Consider the following 8992-nt stretch of genomic DNA (forward strand, 5'->3'; position numbering starts at 1 on the left):
GGTCTAAATGAAAGGGCCCAGAAAGAGTATGTGACCTTACACTGCTGAAGTTTGGTGGGCTATCAGGCAAGCCATAGCCAAAACCAGCAACCTAGGCCCAGGGTTCAAATCCTGGACCGCCACCTATGAATGGCCGGAGATCCTAAGAAACGCATTCTGACATACATCCATATGAATGGAATGTTGTAAAAGTAACCATTACATTAGTAGTTAGTATATGATTAAATTTTAAAATTAAAAACAATAATCATAGTACATTGACTAATTTTCAATTAATATTTTATTATATTTTCAACAATGAGAAATGAAGGAATAATTTAATTATGGATAATTGATAGTAATGTAGTATATGTAATTTAATAATATACAGACATCTTTCTTATTTTATACATATGTATATATCTGTACATATATATATATATGTATATAAGCTATCTATATATCTAAGTCTACACTTGTCACTCCTGGGGCTCAGTGGTAGAGTGCTTGCCTAGTTTGTATGAAGCCCTGGGTTCGTTTCCACACTATCACATGCACAGAAAAAGCCGGAAGTGGTGCTGTCACTCAAGCACTAAAGAAAAGTTAGAATGTTCTAATTGCAACTATACAAGGCCAGGACTTTAAATACTTCATGACAGAGCAAGCCGGGAATCTGAAGATGACGGCTGCCATCTATCCTGATAGCCAGAGGTTAACAGCTGCAAACCAACTCCATCCAACCAGACACTTCTGCCTCACCCTAGCTGCTCAGGGGATGAGATCTGACATTGGTGGGTTGAAAACTCAGCCCTGGCAAGAAGTCTGTGAGACTCTGAGCTGTGGCACAAAGTGGTAGAGCTCTATAGCCTTGAGGAAAAGATCTTACGACAGTACCTCCAACCTATGAGTGCAACCCCTGAGTCTGATGAACCTCCCTCTCCCCCCGCCAGTAACCACCTGTCCAAACAGTTAGATGTGAACTTGTGTGGTTCGAGACATGTTTCTGAAGGAATGGTGATACTGATGAAAGCATCCTAATTCTAATAACAGCTTGTGGAATACAGCTATATGAAGAGTCCTTCCTGGGGTGCTGGGTGCTGAGTCCTTCACGGGGTGTATTCTTTCATCTGATCCTTGGTAGAGCTCCACAAGTAAGATGATTGTGCAGATGAGAAACTTGAGGCACAGATATTTCCCAAGGCAGGGCCAAATTTATGTATGTACTGAATTCTATTGAGTTGTCTGCTGCAGACAATTGATTTGGTTTAGTTTTCTCCATCATGAACCCTGAACTCAGAGCCTAGACACTGATTTTCCTCTTATGCTCATGGCTAGCACTCTAATACGTGGAGCCAATGACCCCCTTGCAGCAAAGTGTCACGGGTTAGGTGTTTTTAGCTGAGGTCTATCATCCTGCCTGCTCAGGAAGCTGAGGATCGGGGTTCAAAACTATCCCACACACAAAAGGTCCCATGACATTATCATCTCCTATTCACCACTTAGAAACTTGAAGTGGAAGCTGGGTGCCGGTGACTCATGCCTGTCATCCTAGCTACTTACTCAGCAGGCTGAGAGCTCAGGATCACGGTCCAAAGCCAGCCTGAGCAGGAGATTCCTTGAGATGGTTATCTCCAATGAACCACCAGAAAACCTGAATGGGCTCTGTAGCTCAAGTGGTACAACTCTCCACTTGAGCTGAAGAGCTGAGTGACAGCACCCAGGCCCAGACTTCAACTCCTCCAACTTACAAGAAAAGAAAGAAAGAAACCTGAAGTGCAGTGCTGGGAATGGGTCTTAGGGATAGAGTGCTTTGCATGTTTGAAACCCTAGCTTTGAATCCGCAGTGACACATCACTAGAAAAAAGCTGGTAGTGGCTCTGTGGCTCAAGTGGTAGAGTGCTATCCTTGTACAGGAGAAACTCAGGTACAGTGCTCAGGTCCTGAGTTCAAGCTCCAGGACTGGCATATGCACACAAATTACCCGCCCCCCCCCCCCAGATACCATAAGTGAAACTGTGACATCAAAGGTAAAGCACTGGGAAGTAGGCCCTGAGAGGAGACTTGAGCTGGTACAGCTTCTTTCCAGGCTTTGCCTTTGTTTTAGGGATTTTAGAAAAAAAAAACAACTTTAAACAAGGTTAACTAGACCTTGCCTCCAACCAGCCCTGTTCCTGGAATGGAAAGAATGCCTCTAGAATGGAAAGAATGCCTCTAGGTCCCCCTCCCCTTAACGACCTAACTTACCTTGATTGTTGAGTTAAAGACTGACCCATAAAATAGATTGTAATCTGGCTCCAACTACCTGACTCCACCTGCTTATGGTGGTAAACCCTGCCTTTCACACATGCATACAGTAAACTCTGCCTATTGGCCACCAGTGTGTGGTCTGGTATGACCATGCAATCTTTTTGTATGATATGATTTCATTGGTCACCTGTTAATGACCCGGCTCGACCTCATGGATTTTGCCTTTAAAAACCAAAGAATGGGGCCTGCTCACGGTGGCAGTATCAGCTCCTTAGCCTGTGCTGTGGCCCTGGCCAGTCAGTGTAGGAGCCCTCTCAATAAAGTTGCTTCTTTGTTACCAACTTTGCTGCGGTGGGCTCTGTCACTCCAGACAACTAGGTGGGTTTCCCTGCCTGAGTAGGGGTCTTCCTACTACACACTGAACTTCTGTTCTGAGCTCATGGTCAGCAGTCAGGCCTTGTGTTCAACCTGGAAACCTAACCACCCAAGGCCCAACTAGGAGAGGTCAAAGGTTTCCAAACCTGATGAGCTTCACCAGCCCTACATAACAGGGAACATTGTGATTTTTCACATGTGCTTAGATGTAGCAAGCTTCCAAAAATCTAGGGAGGCATGCGTTGCCAATAATGAATCATTGCATTAGGTTCAGCTCCCTGGTTGTTGTCTGTTAGAAGGAATCTTGAATTAATTGTAGCAGTTTGTTTCAACACTGGAACATAGTCTAACAAAAACAGGATAAGTGCAGGGAACTTGGTCTGCCCTGGGAGGTGGCACAAATGAAGGCTTCCTGTCAAAACAGAGCACTTGGGGTACAAAGAGGCCTTTTTCTCCTGGTCTTCAGGGCCTGCCCACACTCATCATCACTAGTTGGCCCGGATAGAGTTGTTTGTTACAGAGCTGTACAGGAGTGAGGCCTTTTGTCTGCCTGTTCCAACAAAGAGGCAGACTTCCTCCAGCAGCCTGGGGTGTGGAGAAACCCTCAGGCTACACTGGGAACAGGGAGGGGAGCCCTGGAACATGCACTGTCTTGAAAGTGCCCTCGGTGTATGAAATCATTCTATTCAAAGCAAATTTCCTAGCTGGGTGCCTTTCTTCATAGTACTCTGGATGTTCACCAATAGAAATACATTCACACATACACAGACACATGGAATTACTGGCTCGATTATTTTTTTTTTGGTGCAGGTCCTGAGGCTTGAACTGTGAGCTTAGACATTGACCCTGAGCTCCTTTTGCACAAGGAAGCACTTTATTGTGCCTTGAACCATGATACATCATTAAATGAAGGCATAATTTAAACTTAATATTTATTAGTAATATATTGCATGTAATTTAATGATATATAGATATCTCACATTCTATAAATATATTTATATATTTAAATATACACTGGAATATACATATACATCTCTCTCTCTCACTCTCTATGCATATATATGTATTTGCAGCAATTTATGCATCTATCTATTTATATATTGGCCACTCCTGGAGGTTAAAGTTAGGTCCTGGGAACTCCCTGGCAGTGAATTTGTTTGAGGCTGCTGTGCTTACATTGATCCCTTGATGAATTGGGCATTCAAGGCCCTGAGTTCAAATCCCAGCAGGGCCAAAGACAATAGGAGGAGTTAGAAACAAATGTTGACCTGTTCTGCTGTCTGTGAAAATATTGTTTCCTAGGTTCAATATGTAATACCTCTGCAAATACATATATATGATGTACATTATAAATGTATATAAATATTATTTTGCCAATCCTGGGGCTAGAATTCATGCCCTGGGAAATGCTCTTAACTTGCTTTTATTCAAGGAGGGTGAGCTTCCACTTCACCCACAGCAAAATAGAGTTACCCAGTCCTGGTTTCAAATCCCAGGTATGGCAGATAAAATGTCCCAAATTCCAAGCCAGGACCTTAACTTTTTTTTTGGGGGGGGGCAAGCACGGGGCTTGAACTCAGGTCGTCACAACTCTGCCTCAGCCTTGATTACCCTAGGCTGGGGTGCAGCTTTTAAACCCACAGATGATCCAGGGATCCTAGGATCCAATTTCAACTCCTAGCACTGGCCAAAAAACAAACAAACCAAAATGGAAGAGGAAAAACCAGAAAGTTTTACACAACAGTTTTACCTTTGTGTCTTTTGCACAGTGACCATCCTGGGTCTCACTGACTTGGCTTGAAAATTGTACATGACTTTGCATGGCTGAGGCTGGTGGGCTGTCAGTGAAGCCTGAGGTTAACCCTGACACCTGCGCCCTGAGTTCGATCCTGGGACTCCCACATACACATGGCTGAAAATCCTAGGAAACTGGTTCTTATCTCTAGGAACACTAATAGAATGTTTGAAATGCGCTAATTGAATTACTAGTTAACTAGTCTTTCTAATATAAGATTGTATGCATTAAATATAGGTCATTGATTAATTTAATTAATATTTTATTAAGTCTTCTACTGTGATTAATTAATGGAAGAATAATTTTAGATCAAATAATTAGTAGCAATAGAATATATGAAAGTAAGATATAGACATCACTCTTTATATAGAGTTATACACTAGAATCTACATAAATGTCTATCTGTCTCTCTCTGTATATGTTTATAGATGCATATACATATGTAAATAAACACACACTGCATTTTACACATCTATGTGTTTATATCTTGGCCACTTCTACGGCCAAATTTGACCGAAAACTCCGTCAAAAGAGTCAATAAAATAAATGGTAAATAAATGAATAAAACAAAAAATGAAATGAATAACCATATCAAACATGATATTGTCTGACTATATGGAAGTATAAATCCTGTCTTTAAAATGTAAATAAAATGCATATAAGGAATATGTTTTGCAGGACTGGGGCTTTAATTCAGGCCTAAGAAACAGGCCAGTCTTTCTTGGCTTCAAGTATGGTGTGATTTCCCTAGCCTGACAGTGCTGCCTATTTACCCAGACCTTGAGTTCAAATCCCAGGCCTGGCAGAAAAAATGGCACGAATTGCAAAACAGGGAGATAAATCATTGTTTTTTTAAATTTTTTAAATTGTTTTAATTTTTTAGTTGTTTTACTTTTTAATTTAATTTTTTTGTTTGTTTTTGGCCATGCACATGGCTTGAACTCAGATCATGACAGCTCTGTCTCAGCTTCCATCACACTAGCCTGGGGTGCAGCCTCCAGAACCAAAGCCGATCCTGGAATCCTAAGACCCAATGTCTGACAGGAAAACAAAATGAAAATGACACTAAAACAAGCCGCGAGCCGCACATGGTAGGCGGTTTCTTGGCTTTGGTTCCTTGCACGGTGACCATCCTAGGTCTGAATGACATGGATGCCACACACATGTGACCTGTCATTGCTCAAGGCTGGCGGTACTGTCAGCAAAGCCGTAGGCCAACCCCACAAGACAGTCCCTGAGTTGAAATCCTGGTCCTGACACCTACCAATGGCAGGAGATCCCAAGAGACTCCTGCCTGCGCATGGAAATTGCGATGGAATGGTATCCAACTCATGATTGAATAGTTCATGCAGCGGTCTGGACTCAAATTAGATGCAATAATCCTAGGATGCTGATTGAACTTAATTAATGGTTAATTAGGCATGAAAAGAATAATATTCCTTCAGTGGAGGCATAATAACTACCTAAGACTTGGTAGGAACGTAGCAGATATCATTGAATACTAGATACACGGCTCTGGCACTCTGTACTAATATGTATTTATTGGTGTACTACCTCCAGCCTATTCATGTATGGCTATTTTGGCCACCACTGGGGCTCGAACTCAGAGCCTGCCAAAAATTTCCTCCTGGAGTAAGAAGCCAAGTGTGACACCTGTTTTCCTTCTCTGTGACAGTGCGAGGTGTCAGGCATGATGCAGAACAAGTCTACAAACTAAATGCTATGTGATAGGGTGTAAACAATGTAATACATGGTTAGGTATCATCACAGTCAATAACATAAACGGCAAATAAATGAATAAAACAAAAAGTACAATGAATAACACACCAAACATAATATAGACTGAACACCTGTCTGGAAATTCAAACCTATCTTTAAAATACATGTGAGGGCTACATTTTCCAGGGTTGGGGCCTGAATTCAGGCCTAGGGAAGAGGCCTGACTTTCTGATCTTCAAGCATAGAGACCTTCCCCTTCACCCAGAGTGCAACAGAGTTACCCAGACCCTGCGTTCGAATCCCAGACCTTGCAGACAAAAAAATAGCACACATTTCAAGCCAGGGAGCTTCATTAGCATTTTTCATATTTTTTAAAGTTCACTTGGCTTTTATTTGATACATTTTGTTTTTATAACATGAGAGCTTTTCAAAAAGGGTTTTAAATTTTTACATTTCAGCATAGCACATTCGTGTTTCCATTTTGACCATCTGCCATGAAGAGTGAGAATGAAAATGAGTACATCATTCCTCCCTAGAGGGACAGTTGATGTTATTTCTATTTAGAGTTATTTCTATAACCATAAACTCTCTGCAATTGTATCATATGAGTTTTCCTCAGTGCCTACCACAAAATACACTAGGGGAGTCCTCATACCACAAAAGGTTGGGTTTCTGAATAAAAACTCATTTCTGTGAGGACAGTAGGTACTTGTAAGCATTTTGGGAATAAAGTGAATTGTAAAATGAAAAACAAAAACATTGGGACTGGGATGTAGCTCAGTAGTGGAGTACTTGCCTAAAGAGCATAAGACCCTGGAAGAAAAGGAAGGCAAGTTTCCTCAAGCTCCGAAGGTTAGAATTTTATGATCTGCATGAACAAACTTCTTTCTTTCTTTTTTTTTGTCGGTGGTGGGGCATGAACTCTGGGCTTGGCTGCCTGTCTTCAGCTCTTCAACTCATGGCAAGTGCTCTACCGCTTGAGCCACAGTGCCGTTTCCGGTTTATTGGAGATAAGCCACAGTGCCATTTCTGGTTGATTGGAGATAAGAGTCTCTCGGACTTTCCTGCCCAGGCTGGCTTTGAACCGTTATCCTCACATCTCAGTCTCCTGAGTAGCTAGGACTATAGGCATGAGCCACTGTCGCCTGGCACATGAACAAACTTAAAGATTGATTCTGAGGAAAGAATCTTGAAATACACTTTTAATATAAATAATTTTAATGCCATGATTAAGGCACTAATTCAGAAGTATTTATTCATTGGCTGGTTTCTTAGTTTATTCAAATATATATATATATATATATTTTTTAATATATATACTTATATATTATTTAAACATAGCTTTGAAGTGTACCTAAAATCATATGTGCTCATGTAAAGTTATACAACTGCACATGCTTGATTTTTTATTTTCAGTTTGTTGGTACCATAAATTAGGTGGGATGTGTGTACTATTGATTTGTTCTCTGTTTTTGGAGGATTTCTCTCTGCTTTCTTCCCCTACCCTCCTCTCTCTGCACTTGAATTCAGCTTGCTCTTTCTTGGCTTGATTGTTCATAGCTGATTTTCTACCACTTCAGCCATACCTGTAGCCTGGCTTTTTGCCAGTTAATTGGAGATGTCCTCTCTCAGGCTTTTCTGCCTGGATTGGCTTTGAAACTTCATCTTCCAGTTCTCACCTCTTGAGTAGCTGGGACTACAGATGTGAGCCACTGGGGTGCCTAGGGAATTCAAATTTGGTTGGTGTATTCTTTCTGATTTTCTAAGCATGGGATCATCTACTATAGAATTTCTGTGAATATCCTGGCTCTGAAGTAAGATATATAATACATATGCTAATCTGTATAGTTCTCATAAGATGTAATCAATTTAATACATGTTATAAGTGTAATAATAGTCAATATAAATAATGAATGAATGAATAGTGCAAAAAATAAAATAAATACACAGTAAAATAATATGCGGTAAACATAAGTATGTAGATATTAATCATTATTTCAAATGTGGATGAATATTACTTTAACAGGGCTGGGGATTGAATTCAGGCCTAGGGAACAGGCTTGAATTGCTTGTCTTCAAAGATGGTGAGTTTCCCCATCCCCTACAGTGCATTAGAATTACCCAGACTCTGCGTTCAAATCCCAGGCCTGACAGGAAAAACAAACGGTATGAATGCCAAGCTGGGGAGCTTCATTAGTATTTTTACAATTTTTTTTTTCGTGGGGCTTGAGCTCTGGTCTTGGGCACTGTCCCTGTGCTCTTCAGCTCAAGACGAGCACACTACCGCTTGAGCCACAGCACCACTTCTGGTTTTCTAGTGCTTTATTGGAGATAAGAGTCTCATGGGATTATTTACTTGGTCTGTCTCCATTCTCTTGATGTGGGCACTGAGGGCAATAAATTTGCCCCTCAGGACTGCTTTTGCTGTGTCCCACAAGTTTCTTTGTGAGGTGTTTTCATTTTCATTGAGTTGAAGGAAATGCTTAATTTCTTCTCTGATCTCTTCTGTTACCCAGGCATTGTTAAAGAGTGTGCTGTTCTATTTCCATGTATTAGAGAAATTTCTGCGGTATGCTTTGTTATTGAGAGCTAGCTTGATTCCACTGTGGTCAGATAGGATACAGGGGATTATGTCGATCCCTTTGTATTTGCTTAAGTTCCTTGCATGAACTATGATATGGTCTATTTTGGAGAAAGTTCCATGAGCTGCTGAGAAGAATGTGTACTGTGTTGTTTTAGGGTGAAATACTCGGTAGATGTCAGTTAATTCTGCTTGACGTATGGCCTCACTTAATTCGGTAGCTTCTTTGCCAATCCTCTGGTTGGTAGACCTGTCCTTTGGTGAGAGTGGTGTGTTAAAGTCTCCTAGTATTATCG

Source organism: Dipodomys spectabilis, unplaced genomic scaffold (assembly GCF_019054845.1).
Source record: "Dipodomys spectabilis isolate Male_0828 unplaced genomic scaffold, ASM1905484v1 ptg000064l, whole genome shotgun sequence".
Lineage (NCBI taxonomy): Eukaryota > Metazoa > Chordata > Mammalia > Rodentia > Heteromyidae > Dipodomys > Dipodomys spectabilis.